This window comes from Phyllobates terribilis, unplaced genomic scaffold (genome assembly GCF_046119375.1).
Source record: "Phyllobates terribilis strain yellow unplaced genomic scaffold, ASM4611937v1 Scaffold_4__5_contigs__length_816908805, whole genome shotgun sequence".
NCBI lineage: Eukaryota > Metazoa > Chordata > Amphibia > Anura > Dendrobatidae > Phyllobates > Phyllobates terribilis.
The window spans coordinates 125,909,527-125,925,329 of NW_027362764.1; positions in this window are offsets into that span (position 1 = coordinate 125,909,527).

A 15,803-nucleotide genomic window follows, 5' to 3' on the forward strand; every position below is an offset into this window, starting at 1 on the left:
CTGCAGGATATATCTCTAGCAGATTGCTCTGATGGAAGGTGCGATATTTGCACATTTCCAGGATTGTTTGTCGATTCAGAAGTGTTTCATGGTGACTCACATTATAAATGTCAGTATTCACGTAGCTAAGCGGTTAAACATAGATTATAGGCTTACCCCTTCTCACCGCCGCCAATTTTCATTTTTGCGCTTTCGTTTTTTCCTCTCCTTCATCCAAGAGTCATAACTTATTTAAGTTTCCATCGAATGAGAGCTTGATTTTTGCGGGATGAGTTGTAGTTTTGATTGTATGGTAAAATTAATGGTGTCAAAGTATGAAACAAAAGAAAACTGTGATAACAAACTTGTATAGGTTTTATTTTATTTTAGTGATGAAAAACAGTCAAAAACTTGTAAAAAAAAAATTGTGTCACTGTTTTCTGAGACCTGTAACGTTTAGATTTTTCCTTGGATTTTCCTTAATTTTTTGTGCAGTCAGCTGACATTTTAATTGATACCATTGTTGGGCACATACAACAATTTGATCTCTTGTAATTGCATTTTTAGCAGGAGGTGTTGCGCCCTATAAATGACAATTCTGGTATTTTGATTTTTTTTTGCTTTACGACATTTACTGTATGGTTTAAATAATTTTATATTTTGATACGTCAGCATTATACATATGTGGCAATACTGAAAATGATTTATTTAAAGTCTGTTTTTAAAGGGGGAAAGGGAGTGATTAAAATTTTAATGTTTTATTTATTTATTTTAATTTTGAAACTTTTTTTTACTTTTTACTTTTATATATAGCAGCCCCACTGCTTTTGCCAGACCCTTTGCTGTCATGGCAAACTATCAGCACCCTGCTGATAGTTGCCTTGCTATGAGGTATATGGTGATGGGTGACAGAAACAGTGCGCACCCTGGGATCGTGTTCCATAAATGCCACTGTCAGAGATTGGTAGTGGTATTTAAAGGGAATCTGTCAGTATGATTAACCCTCCTAAGCCGACTATATGTGCAAGAAGGTCATAGAAAGCTCAATAAAATGATACCTTGACATCTGTGATTCGGTGTCTTATTCCAGAGATATCCACATTTTTGTTATATGTAAATGAGCTGTTCCAAACTATGGGCCGGACACAGATCTTCCTGAGTATACGCATCCGGGGCTTAATTTAAATGAAAGAGGGTGTTACCAGTGTGATGTGTAATGATCTCACTGCAGAGCTGTGTGTGATTATAACTGACACATCTGCAGGTGCCTCTCGGGGCTTCAGCTTCCATCTCACAGGCAGACAGGGTTGCAATAGTGTTGCAATACAGCAAAGCTGTGAGAGCTGCATCAAAAGTGTTTGTAATGAGATACAGTTCAGTTCTACTGTTCTGTGTTAGTTACCTGCCTCACACTGGTAATGCCACATTTCATTTAAAATAAGCTCTGGAGGAAGATTCTGATGCAGATCAGTGTCTGACCCATAGCCTGGAATAGCTCATTTACCTACAATAAACACGAGGATTTCTCTTGAATAAGACATCGGATCACAGATTTCAAGGTAACATTTTATTTAGCTTCTTATAACCTACATGCCCATATAGACGGCTTAGGAGGGTTGATTCTCCTGGCAGATTCTCTTTAAGTTGTTAACAGCAGTGATCGGAGCCTAGCTCCAATTGCCACTGCATAAGTGTTGCCATATAACACAGTCGGCATCTGCTGGGCATGGTGCGCCATACACCTGTATTCAACATGCGCCGTACATTTTCAGCAGATGTTGGAAGGAATTATAGAGGTTTTTCCAATGAATATGTAAGATGCGAAGGGCGGTAGTCATGGGCAAGGAGCTGTTGTTCTTCCACACCCTGGCACCCCACAAATAAACAGTGTTCCAGTTCCCATGTGCTGTAAGTGCAGTGTGGTTCACTCACGTTTCATCTCCAGGCCTCCGCTGTCTCCACGATCCCGGATCCAAGAGCAGCCTCACATTCAATAGAGGATACCCAGTTCATTTTAACAAGTTCATCTCTACTGAACAGTTCAAGTACAGCCATCTGTAACACGCAGTATTGGGCAGAGCACCCTCCGCCTGTTGCTTCTTCCACACAGAAAATCTCACTCCTGTTCTCACGTTCAGCACTGATTACCCATACGCTTGACGCTTCTGTCAGCCCCAGAGTTTACCAATCCAGCTCTGCAGTATTCCCGAGGTCCACTACATTTCCCTCACACGGTGGAAGGGTTGTTGGTGCTCTCCATAGCCCCCAGTTTAGGCTCTGGACGTTTCAGAAATGTCCATAGGGAGTTTTATGTTTTTCATCCACACCTGATTTTGGCTTACAAATACTGATGTAAAATACTGACCAAATGCTGAACGTGTGAATGTGGCCTTAATGTTCTTAAGTCCTTTGTGAATGGAGTGGTAATGCACATGCATGACCAATGCTTCCAGTCTTTTATAGACAGTGAATGGAGTGGCAGCCACACATGCACAGCACACTACTGCTCCATTCACAAAGGCATGGAATCCTCGTTCTCATGATCAGTCGGGGTCCCAGTAGTGGGACCCCATGATCAAACATTCATCACCTATCCCACGAATAGGTGATAAATTATTTTGGTGGAATAAGCCCTTTAAAGGGAACATGACAGAAGTATTTAGGCCTGCAAGTGCCACTAACCTGTTATTCATCACAGTGATCGGTTCACAATGGTAGTAGTATATCTTCTTGCAGGTTTGACATAATGGTGAAAATAATTTTAAATGCTGTATTCAATCAGCAGTAGCACTCTTGTTATCAGTCAAGTTGATCAGTCCTCATTCCAACTTTACTAGTGGGTAACTTATCACAAGCCACCTCTAGTGGCATCCAGCACATGCTAAGGAAAAGGTGGTACTGTCCTGGGTACAAATGCATGTGTTACATTAGCCGAATACAGGTGGCTTTTCATGGCGTACATGTAATATATGGAGCATCTCACGGCATTCAGTGTGGGAGGAGGATGAGAACTGACAGCACTGTGAGATGAGATCTGAAAGTGTTTGTAATGATATATAACTCAGCTCTGATGTATCTCTACACAATAGTTGCAGAGTTATGTATCATTATACACACTTTCAGATCTCATCTCACAGGGCTGTCAGCTCTCACCATCCCCCCCACACTAACAGCAGTGTGAGATGAGATCTGGAAGTGTTTGTAATGATACATAACTCAGCTCTGCTGTATCTCTACACAATAGCAGGTATTCAATGAGTCATTGCAGATCAGTATATTTTTTCTCAGCTCTATTTGGCATGAAAAAAAAATCACAACATGTTCACTCTGAAATCTGATGGGTATGAGAAACAAAATCGCATACCATACGGACCATCAGTATGGCGCCCGATTTTTACGCATATGTAGCACCCCGAGGGCTCGGCTGCTACAGGGGTATTGCACCTCAAACCAGAGGTGTGGTATTCCACTCCCGGGTAAGGATGGAGTGTGGACCAGGACTCAGTAGCTGCATGCACCACACACACCCCATTTCCGAGGGACAGCTCAACGGTGCTCCCACAAGATAGAAGTGCAGGGACGACAGCATCTGTCCCTGACTGGAGTGGGGAGGGGAAAGTACACCCAGTGGTGTAGGAGCAGATAGGGGTGGGTCTCTGGGCATAGGTAGGAGCCCATTGGTTGCAAGTCACCTGGGCTCACACATAGAAGGAGGTATATAAGGTGGGCACCATCTTAGGACAGGGTTCAGTTCAGTCAGGAGGAGCTCAGCCAGAGAGGGCTGACAGGGAGCTGTGGCTCAGTCTGGGCCCAGCTCCAGAGGCAGGCCTAGAGTGGAGGCCAGAAACAGCAGAAAGAGAGAGGAGAAGGAACGGAAAGGAAAGGAGAAAGGAAGCAAGGAACACAGAGAAAGGCCCAGAGACACGAAGACAGAAGGAACTCCATATGCCCAGGAGATACAGGGTGAAGGGTTGGCAGAACAGGGTACCGGAACCCAAATTGGTGGAGGCAACAGATTCCTCAGCCAAAGACCGGAGGTTGTTACCACATCTTGGTGCGACCCCTCACTACATCCACCAGGAAGGCATAACATATAGGGTCAGGGACGCAGAGATCAGCGTGCCCAGAGAAGGCCCGAGGGAGCTGGACAAAGGTGGGTCACTGGTGGGGACGGCCAGAGAAAGGAAAGGAAGGGAGCCCTGTGCCACGCTCTGGAATTGCCTGGGAGTTGGTCGAGTCCCTTGCCTGGCGAATGCAGCACGGCTCAGGCGGTCCCTCATGTGCACAAGTGACCAGAATAACAACCGTGAGTAAAGCTTTGGAAACTGCAATTACAAGTCTCTGTGTTTCATCGCCGCACCAGCACCATCAGTACTGGGACACTCCCACCATCACTCCCATCATCCACATTAGCTGCCCTGAGGCAATACTTCTCCCGTTGGGAGTTACCCCATACTCGGCTGCGCAAACAACATCAGCCTCAGCGGTCGGCAGCGCAGCGGCGGTCCCCACTGACCGCAATCCAGGGGTGGCGTAGTCGGACAATTACAATACCAATAGACTGCCACTGGTTTGACCGCCCTGGGCACGGACCGGGTCACCGCCACGGAGGACTACAACCCCCAGCGATCCGGGTATCCCCCTGCACAGCACAGGCCCAGGGGGCGCGTCACATACATTGCAATTCTGTAAGATTGGAAACTGTAAATGGTCATGTAAAATATTAAAAACTGCTGAGTAAAAAAAAGGGTTGCATACAGACTGCACACGGACAGTCTGAAAATTCTGAATGTGGTGGATAATTTGAAGTGTTGGGGCACAAAATTCCAGAGGATGGGTATATTTGGGAGAAGTCTTGAAGACAATTGGATGAGGAACATTTGAGTGTGGAAGAGAGAAGATCTTGGTAGGACCAGAGCTTATGTGTGGGAAGATATTGTAAGATTAGTTCAGTGGTATATGGAGGAGATAGATTATGGACAGCCTTATAGGTCAGTATTAGTAGTTTTAACTGGATTCATTGGGGAATTGGAAGCCAAAGAAGGGATTTGTAGAGGGGAGAAGCGGAGAAGTAGCAAGGAGAAGCTGTTTAATCAGGCATCAGTGTTAAGGATGGAATGGAGAGGTACGAGAGAGTTAGCTGGTAGACCAAAGAGGAGGATATTGCAGTAGTCGAGGCGGGAGATGATATTGATTCAGGGTTGAGAAAAGGGCGCAGCATATGCAGTCAGGAATCGAGTAGCAGAGAGACGATTAATCACAGGAAAGCAGAAACATATTCACAGTCAGGAACTTGCAGCAGGGATATGGTTAACCACAGGAATAGTAGAGACTAGTATTCAAACAGGAATTTGCAGCAGGAATATGATTACCCACAGAAATACCAGAAACATATATGCAATAATTACCTTGAAAGCAGAAATGAGAATTTAACTTGCAGCTTGAATAACAGAGCTCATTAGCAAAAATGAGTTGTAAGTTGTAGTCTGATTCAGCAGATCTTATTAACTGAGACAAATTTGTAGCTTGTAGCTTGATTCAGCAGAAATAGAGAGCAACAGAAACATTCACTGGACTGAGATAGGAAGATACTAGATTTAGGGACCATGTTGGATTCACCTTGCTGCGATAGGATGGCTTTTATGCTTTTTGATCAAAATAGTGTCAACTAAGTACCTTATATTATTTAAATGTACTACTACTAGGTGAATTCCAGCATCACGGATGTAACATTTGCATGACACTTTCAATGTCAGAAAGCTGAATATCTCATTTGCATGTAGCAGCTGAAATTTACAAATGTATTACTATATACAAGTGACATATGGGTAATGTTTACGTGGAAGGATATCAATTTATCTTTTTTGAATAACTAAAATATTTAATAGTAAGCACTGTGTAACTGATGAAACATGAAATGAAAGCATGATTTGTCCTACATAATGAATGCACAAGTCGCTGTGAATCTAAGTGGTATTTATTCTAATCATTGTTTAGGTCAACAAAGAATGTCAACAAAAAAGTACCTCAAACAATTAATTTAAAAAGCACAAAAGTGGCTATTAGTGATGAGCGAGCGTGCTCGTTTAACCCTTTAAACGAGCAAGCTCGGGAACTCGCTGAGTAGTTTCGGCGTGCTCGACATTTCAGTTTCAGCTGCCGCATGTGTCGCGGCTGAAACTGAAATGCTGAGCACGCCGAAACTACTCGGCAAGTACCTGAGCGTGCTCGTTTAAAGGGTTAAACGAGCACGCTCGCTCATCACTAGTGGCTATATATATATATATATATATATATATATATATATATATATATATATATAGTCATATGAAAAAGTTTGGGCACCCCTATTAATCTTAAGCTTAATGTTTTATAAAAATTGGTGTTTTTGCAACAGCTATTTCAGTTTGATATATGTAATAACTGTTGGACACAGTAATGTTTCTGCCTTGAAATGAGGTTTATTGTACTAACAGAAAATGTGCAATCTGCATTCAAACAAAATTTGACAGGTGCATAAGTATGGGCACCCTTATCATTTTCTTGTTTTAAATACTCCTACCTACTTTTTACTGACTTACTAAAGCACTTTTTTTGGCTCTGTAACCTCATTGAGCTTTGAACTTCATAGCCAGGTGTATGCAATCATGAGAAAAGCTACTTAAAGTGGCCACTTGCAAGTTGTTCTCCTGTTTGAATCTCCTCTGAAGAGTGGCATCATGGGCTCCTCAAAACAACTGTCAAATGATCTGAAAACAAAGATTATTCAACATAGTTGTTCAGGGGAAGGATACAAAAAGCTGTCTCAGAGATTTAACCTGTCAGTTTCCACTGTGAGGAACATAGTAAGGAAATGGAAGAACACAGGGACAGTTCTTGTTAAGGCCAGAAGTGGTAGGCCAAGAAAAACTTCAGAAAGGCAGAGAAGAAGAATGGTGAGATCAGTCAAGGACAATCCTCAGACCACCTCCAGAGAGCTGCAGCATCAACTTGCTGCAGATGGTGTCACTGTGCATCGGGCAACTATACAACGCACTTTGCACAAGGAGAAGCTGTATGGGAGAGTGATGCGAAAGAAGCCGTTTCTGCAAGCACGCCACAAACAGAGTCGGCTGAGGTATGCAAAAGCACATTTGGAGAAGCCAATTTCCTTTTGGAAGAAGGTCCTGTGGACTGATGAAACCTAGATTGAGTTGTTTGGTCACACAAAAAGGCGTTATGCATGGCGGCAAAAAAACACAACATTCCAAGAAAAACACTTGCTACCCACAGTAAAATTTGGTGGAGGTTCCATCATGCTTTGGGGCTGTGTGGCCAATGCCGGCACCGGGAATCTTGTTAAAGTTGAGGGACGCATGGATTCCACTCAGTATCAGCAGATTCTTGACAATAATGTTCAAGAATCAGTGACAAAGTTGAAGTTACGCAGGGGATGGATCTTTCAGCAAGACAATGATCCAAAACACCGCTCCAAATCTACTCAGGCATTCATGCAGAGGAACAATTACAATGTTCTGGAATGGCCATCCCAGTCCCCAGACCTGAATATCATTGAACATCTGAGGGATCATTTGAAGAGGGCTGTCCATGCTCGGCGACCATCAAACTTAACTGAACTGGAATTGTTTTGTAAAGAGGAATGGTCAAAAATACCTTCATCCAGGATCCAGGAACTCATTAAAAGCTACAGGAAGTGACTAGAGGCTGTTATTTTTGCAAAAGGAGGATCTACTAAATATTAATGTCACTTTTCTGGTGAGGTGCCCATACTTATGCACCTGTCAAATTTTGTTTGAATGCAGATTGCACATTTTCTGTTAGTACAATAAACCTCATTTCAAGGCAGAAACATTACTGTGTCCAACAGTTATTACATATATCAAACTGAAATAGCTGTTGCAAAAACACCAATTTTTATAAAACAATAAGCTTAAGATTAATAGGGGTGCCCAAACTTTTTCATATAACTGTATCTGTATATGTATATATATATATATATATATATATATATATATATATATATACACACAACAACAACGACCTGGTTTAAATAAAGGCCAGGTAATCCTATCATGTGGTTCCAGATCAATAAAATGTATACATGATTATTCAATGAGATATATTACCATAAAGTGCACCAGATAGTCAAACAAATAAAGTGCATAGTGCAGTTTTTGCCTCCTGCTTGTTAAACTCAAAACATGGACATATTATACACAGAGTTATCATATTCTCAGATTTAATATCCATAAGACACTGAAAAAGAGTGTTCAGCCAGTATGTATGTTGAGCTAGTCTGTATAAGACTTGTTTATCAATAATTGAAAATGCAAACACTTCATTTTAAGGTGGTACACTAGGCAGATAAAAAACACTTATTATAATACAAACCTATACTCATGTCATACGGACAGTTTTCTTAAATAGATATACTATACCAGTATGACCAATATATTTTTGAGAGAAATATCAAAATAGGGATCCCCATAGGAAATGACACAGGAATAGGAATGTTCCCCCACACTTATCGCCGCTGCCAAGGGGGCAAATGCAGCAAAATAAAAAAGTAGCTGTTTAAGTAAAGGTGTATGTTCACTGCTTTAACAAAAACATTTTTATACTGTACTGTATATCCATGTAAAGTATGTAAAGCATGTGGTAGGACGACTCGCTCGGCCACTTGCGGAAGTAGACTCAGGAACCCAGGTTTTCTTTGCAGGCTTTATTAACCCCTTTACCCCCAAGGGTGGTTTGCACGTTAATGACCAGGCCAATTTTTACAATTATGACCACTGTCACTTTATGAGGTAATTACTCTGGAACGCTTCAACGGATCCCCCTGATTCTGAGACTGTTTTTTCGTGACATATTGTACTTCATGATTGTGGTAAAATTTCTTCGATATCACTTGCGTTTATTTGTGAAAAAAATGGAAATTTGGCAAAAATTTTGAAAATTTTACAATTTTCAAAATTTGAATTTTTATGCCCTTAAATCAGAGAGATATGTCACACAAAAGAGTTAATAAATAACATTTCCCACATGTCTACTTTACATCAGCACCATTTTGGAACCAAAATTTTTTTTTGTTAGTTAGCTATAAGGGTTAAAAGTTGACCAGTGATTTCTCATTTTTCCAACAAAATTTACAAAACCATTTTTTTAGGGACCGCATCACATTTGAAGTCACTTTGAGAGGTCTTTATGACAGAAAATACCCAAAAGTGACACCATTCTAAAGACTGCACCCCTCAAGGTGCTCAAAACCACATTCAAGAACTTTATTAACCCTTCAGGTGCTTCACAGGAATTTTTGGAATGTGGAAGAAAAAAATGAACATTTAACTTTTTTCACAAAAATGTTACTTTAGACCCAATTTTTTTTATTTTCGCAGGGGTAACAAGAAAAAATGGACCCCAAAATTTGTTGTGCAATTTCCCCTGGGCACGCAGATACCCCATATGTGGGGAAAAACCACTGTTTGGGCGCACGGCAGGGCTCGGAAGGGAAGGAGCGCCATTTAACTTTTTGATTGTAAAATTTGCTTGAATAATTAGCGGACGCCATGTTGTGTTTGGAGAGCCCCTGATGTGCCTAAACAGTGGAAACCCCCCCACAAGTGACCCCATTTTGGAAACTAGACCCCCCAAGGCACCTATCTAGATGCATAGTGAGCACTTGGAACCCTCAGGTGCTTCACAAATTGATTCATAAAAATGAAAAAGTGCAAAAAAAAAACACTTTTTCATTTTTACAAATCAATTTGTGAAGCACCTGGGGGTTCCATGTGCTCACTATGCATCTAGATAGGTGCGTTGGGTGGTCTAGTTTCCAAAATGGGGTCACTTGTGGGGGAGCTCCAATGTTTAGGCACACAGGGGCTCTCCAAACGCAACATGGTGTCCGCTAACAATTTGAGCCGATTTTCCATTCAATTTGTTAGCGGACACCATGTCGCATTTGGAGAGCCCCTGATGTGCCTAAACAGTGGAGCTCCCCCACAAGTGACCCCATTTTGGAAACTATACCCCTCAATGATTTTATTAAGGGGTATAGTGAACATTTTGAACCCAGAGGTACGACACAGAATTTGATAACATTAGGTCATCATTACTCTTGAGCGCAAGTGCTCGCTACTTGAGTTTGCATCGGGTACTCAGGTATGCACCATGTATCACGGGTGCTCAAGTGAAATGCTCGAGTCCCCACCCGCATGTTTCACGGTTATTAGACACCCCAAAAAAAACATGCGGGGATCGCTCGTGCATGGCAGGCAATCCCCGCAAGGTTTTTTTTGGCCGCGAAGCATATGGGGCGGAGACTCGAGCACCCGCGATACTCAATGCATACCCGAGCACCCGATGCAAACTCAAGTAGCGAGCACTTGCGTTCAACACTAGTTGCAATATCGTTATCTTTTTTTTTTTTTTTTTTTTTTACTTTTGAAAAAAAAAACAACCCCAACCCTAACATTAGCACAACCCCAACCCCAGCCCTAGCGTTTATTTTTTACGCCGTTCCTCGTGCGGTATAAGTGATGAGATTACTTTATTCTTCGGGTCGGTGCGATTACAGCGATACCAGAATCATATCGGGTTTTTATGATTGACAGCTGTCACACACTAAAAGACACATATTTTGTAAAATCTAGTTTTTGCATCTCCATATTTTGGCCGACAGAGTCATGTGATGGCATGTTTTTTGCGGGATGAGTTGACGTTTTTATTGGTGCCATTTTCAGGCATGTGACATTTTTTGATCGCTTTCTATTCCAGCTTTTGGGAGGCAGAATAAACCAAAAGCAACAATTCAGGAATTGGTTTTTTTTACATTTTTTTATTCTGCTCTGGGTGTGGTAAAATTGATCAGGTAGCTTTATTCTTCGGGTCAGTACGTTTACAGCGGTACCACATTTATATCGTTTTTTATGTTTTGGCGCTTTTACACAATAAAAGCTATTTTATAGAAAAAATTATATTTTTGCATCGCTTTATTCTGAGAGCTGTAACTTTTTAATTTTTCAGATGATGGAGCTGTATGGCAGCTTGTTTTTTGTGGGACGAGATGACGTTTTCAGTGATACCATTTTTATTTATATTCGTCTTTTTGATCGCGTGTTATTCCATTTTTTGTTTGGCGGTATGATGATAAAGCATTGTTTTTTTGCTTTGTTTTTTATTTTTTATTTTTACCGTGTTCACTGAAGGGGTTAACTAGTGGAACAGTTTTATAGGCCAGGTCGGTACGGACGCGGCGATACCAAATATGTGTACTTTTATTGTTTGTTTGTTTTTTTTTCTTAATAATATTTATTGATGGGTACATTATATTTTTATTTTTAGTGGATTATTTTTTTTATTTTTTTTAAATATTTTTACAATTTTTTTTTTTTTATTTTTTCACTTTCTGGGAGTTTTTTTTACTTTTTTACTTTGTCCCACTATGGGACTTTCACTTTTTTTATTCTTATCGCCTGCATGGCACAGGAATGCAGCACCATCCCTGTGCCATGCAGGCAGTCAGTGCTGGTCAGGGAGAAGATAGTTTGGAGATGCACTGCGCATGTCCAAACAATCTTACTGCTGTCTAGTGACCCGGGTCGTCATGGCAATACCCGAGAAGCCGCGGCAGACAGTGCTGGAGGTCGGAAGAGGAGGTGAGTATACCGATCACCTCCCCTTGCCACCGCAATGCTGCGATCGACTTCGATCGCAGCATTGCGGGAGTTAATGTGCTGGGAGCGGTGCGGGACCGCTCCCTGCACATAGTACCGGGTGTCAGCTGTGACAATCAGCTGACACCCGGCGGCGATCGCGCCCGCACAGCCTGTGTGCGCGCGCGATCGCGATGACGTACTAATACGGGTCAGGCTCTTAAAGCCCAGGGCACTGACGCGTATTAATACGTCATGGGCTGTAAAGGGGTCAACAGCATAAAGCTCTGCACTTCAGCAAAATAAATACAGCCTTACTTGGCTAAACAACAAAAACAAAAGATAAACTATAGCACAGTCCATATAGGTGTGTGCGGGTCGCACACACAAGTTATGTCCAGCCTTCAGCTCCCTCCTGAGCTATGGCTGTCCAGTCTGGAGACCTTGCCTCTCCAAACACAACTCAAAGAAAAAAAAACAGGACTGAACATGTAAACAATGCTCAGCCACACCCTGAGGTGGAGGTATGGGGAATGACATTCCTCCCATCACTATGTCATTCCCCTAAAACCACGCCCTTTAAGTGAATTAACCCACCAGCATATAACATGCTGACAGAAAGTCCATTGGTTTCAGTTCACACAGGCTAGCAACCTGTGCGACACATACCTCCCCTCAAATACCATACCAGTGACTCTGTCACATATTCCCCCTCTCAGCCCAAAGTCGGGGGTTTGGCATCTTCCGATACCAGACAGATAATTCTAGAAAGGGCATCAGCGTTCCCGTGTAACTTCCCGGGCCCATGCTCTATGTGAAAGTTGAAGTCCTGAAGAGCTAGGAACCATCTAGTTACCCTGGCATTTTTACCCCTCTTTTCCCTCAACCATCTCAACGGGATATGGTCTGATGCCAACTTAAACTTCCGGCCTAGTAGGTAGTATCTTAGTGTATCTACGGCCCATTTTATGGCTAGACACTCTTTTTCTACTATTGCGCAGTTTTTCTTGCAGGACGAAAGCTTCCGGCTCAGATAGAGAATGGGATGTTCTTCTCTATTTATCTCTTGAGAGAGTACGGCTCCTAGACCAACCTCTGAAGCGTCTGTCTGGACCACAAACTCTTTCTTGAAGTCTGGTGCGACCAGGACCGGCTGTTTACACAGTGCTGACTTCAACAGTTGAAACACAGTCTGTTTCCTCCGTCCACTTCACCATGGTTGATCTGGTGCCTTTTAGGAGATCAGTCAGTGGCGCGGCCACCATGGCAAAATTTGGGATAAACTGCCGGTAACATCCCACCATTCCCAGGAATGCTCTCACTTGCTTCTTGGAGAGCGGTTTCGGCCAGGTCTGGATTGCCTCCACTTTATTAACTTTCGGCTTTATTTCACCTCTCCCGACGACATAGCCCAAGTACTTGGCCTCCTCTTTTCCAACGGTGCATTTTTTTGGATTTATTGTAAATCCCGCCTTCCTTAGAGCGCCCAGAACGGCCTGTAGTTTAGGTAGATGACTTTCCCAGTCTGGGCTAAAGACTGCAATGTCGTCAAGGTAGGCTGCGGCATACTTATGTGGGGCTAGGATCTGATCCATAGCCCTCTGGAAGGTGGCTGGGGCCCCCTGTAGTCCAAACGGCATCCGAGTGTATTGGAAACACCCATCAGGTGTTGAGAAAGCCGTCTTCTACTCAGACGTCTGGGACATGGGGATCTGCCAGTAGCCCTTCGTCAGGTCCAGAGTGGTGATGTACCTCGCCGGTCCAAGCCTCTCGATGAGTTCATCGACGCGGGGCATCAGGTACGCGTCACACTTGGACACCTCATTCAACCGGCGATAATCATTACAAAACCTCCACTCTCCATTGGGTATTGGCACGAGGACGATGGGGCTCGACGATCCACTTTTTGACTCCTCTATCACACCGAGGTCTAACATCCTCTTCACCTCGGCCGAGATCACCTCCCGGCGTGCTTCAGGAATCCTGTATGGCTTCAGGTTCACCCTTATATGCAGCTCTGTTAGCACATCATGTTCTACCACCTGGGTATGCCCCGGCAACTCTGAGAACAGGTCCCGATTCTGCTGGAGTAGCTCTCGACACTGTTGCTTCTTGGCTGGTGAAAGGGTCTCCGCTATCATGACATCTTCCACCTGGCCTTCGGGAGTGGCTCCCAGGCAAGAAGTTCCCACGGGTTCCTGATCTCGCCACAGCTTGAGCAGGTTTACATGGTACACCTGGTGTGGCTTTCTTCGGCCAGGCTGGTGGACTCTGTAGTTCACTTCACCGAGCTTCTCCACGACCTCATATGGGCCTTGCCACTTGACCAGAAACTTACTTTCAACGGTGGGAATAAGAACCAGGACGCGATCCCCAGGTTGGAACTGTCTCAGCCTTGCCGACCGGTTATACACCCTCGCCTGGGCTTCCTGCGCCTGGAGGAGATGTTCCTTCATGATGGGCATCACCTTCGCCATTCTCTCCTGTAACTGGGCGACATGTTCGATGATGCTCCGGTGGGGCGTGACCTCGGCCTCCCAGGTTTCCTTGGAGATGTCTAGGAGACCTCTTGGATGCCCTCCATACAGGAGCTCAAATGGAGAGAAGCCAGTGGAGGCTTGAGGTACTTCTCTGACAGAGAAAAGCAGAAATGGGAGCAGGTAGTCCCAGTCTCGCCTATCCTTTTCAACGACCTTGCTGAGCATCACCTTTAAGGTTTTATTGAAGTGTTACACTAAGCCGTCCATCTGCGAATGATAAACTGAAGTCCGAATCTGGGCAATCTGAAGGACTCTGCATAGCTCCTTCATCACCTTGCTCATGAAGGGGGTTCCTTGGTCTGTCAAAATCTCTTTTGGCAGACCTGTCCGAGCAAAAATATGAACTAGCTCTCAGGCTATACTTTTACTGGACGAGTTCCTTAGGGGTACCGCTTTGGGTTACTGGGTCGCATAGTCCATGATCACCAGGATGTATTGGTGGCCACAGGCCGATTTAACTAAGGGACCCACGAGGTCCATGGCAATCCTCTCAAAGGGAACCTCTATGACAGGTACTGGAACTAAGGGACTACAGAAGTGGGAGCTGGGCGCGGTTTTCTGGCAGGTGGGGCAGGACCTACAATAGTTTAAGATTTCCCGATAAGATCCTGGCCAATAAAACCTCCTTATTATTTTCTCCTGGGTTTTCTCAACCCCTAGGTGTCCCCCCAGAATATGTGAGTGTGCCATGTTTAATATCCTCTGACGGTATGAACCTGGAACTAACAGCTGTTCCACTACCTCTTCACTTTTTAGTTTGGTGACCTGGTATAATAGCTCCCCCTGAACTGCAAAGTGTGGGTACCTGGTGTCCACCCCCGGCTCTTGAGCAACACCATTAAAACAGTAACATTATCCCACGCCCCAAAATGATGGGATGTATCAGGTCCCTGACCACCCCGACCTCGTGGGATTGGGCGCCACAGTCTGTTCCGACTGTCACTCTGGCCACCGGGTAGTTCTCTGCATCCTCATGTATGCAGCAGACGCCCACAGATTTGGTAGGGATCAGCTGGTGGGGAAGGGTGGCACTGATTAAGGTTACCAGACTCCCAGAGTCCAACAGCCCCAGGACCATCACTCCGTTAACGGATACGGCCCTCGCTGGGTTGACAGTCCACACTGAAGGCTGGGTAAGCATAATATGAACATCGTCTGCCTAGGCTGCAGTCCATTGGCTCAGCAGATGTATGACACTGGGCGGCTACGTGTTACGAATTGCAACACCGCCAACAGATCACATCCTTAACAACAGTCCTTGCGGCACCTTCAGTGGAAGTGGGACGCCCCCCAGTTGTGGCTCTGAACCCCTTCCGTGATGAACCCGTCCCCTTTTGGGCACTCCAGTAGGGGGAGGTGATTATGTCGGGTTTCCCTAGGGATTTTTTGACCACTTGGTACCCCTCTACCAGGCTAACAAAGTCGTCCGCACTCCGAGGGTCGCTCTGGGCAACCCAGGCCTGCACCAGCCTGGGTAGGGAATGGTGAACCTGTCCATCACCACACGCTCAACCATCTGGGCAGGAGTGGAAGGCTCTGGCTGCAGCCACTTCTGGACTAGATGTAACAAGTCAAACATCTGTGAGCGTGGAGGTTTGTCGCCAGCATACGCCCAGTGGTGGACCCTTTG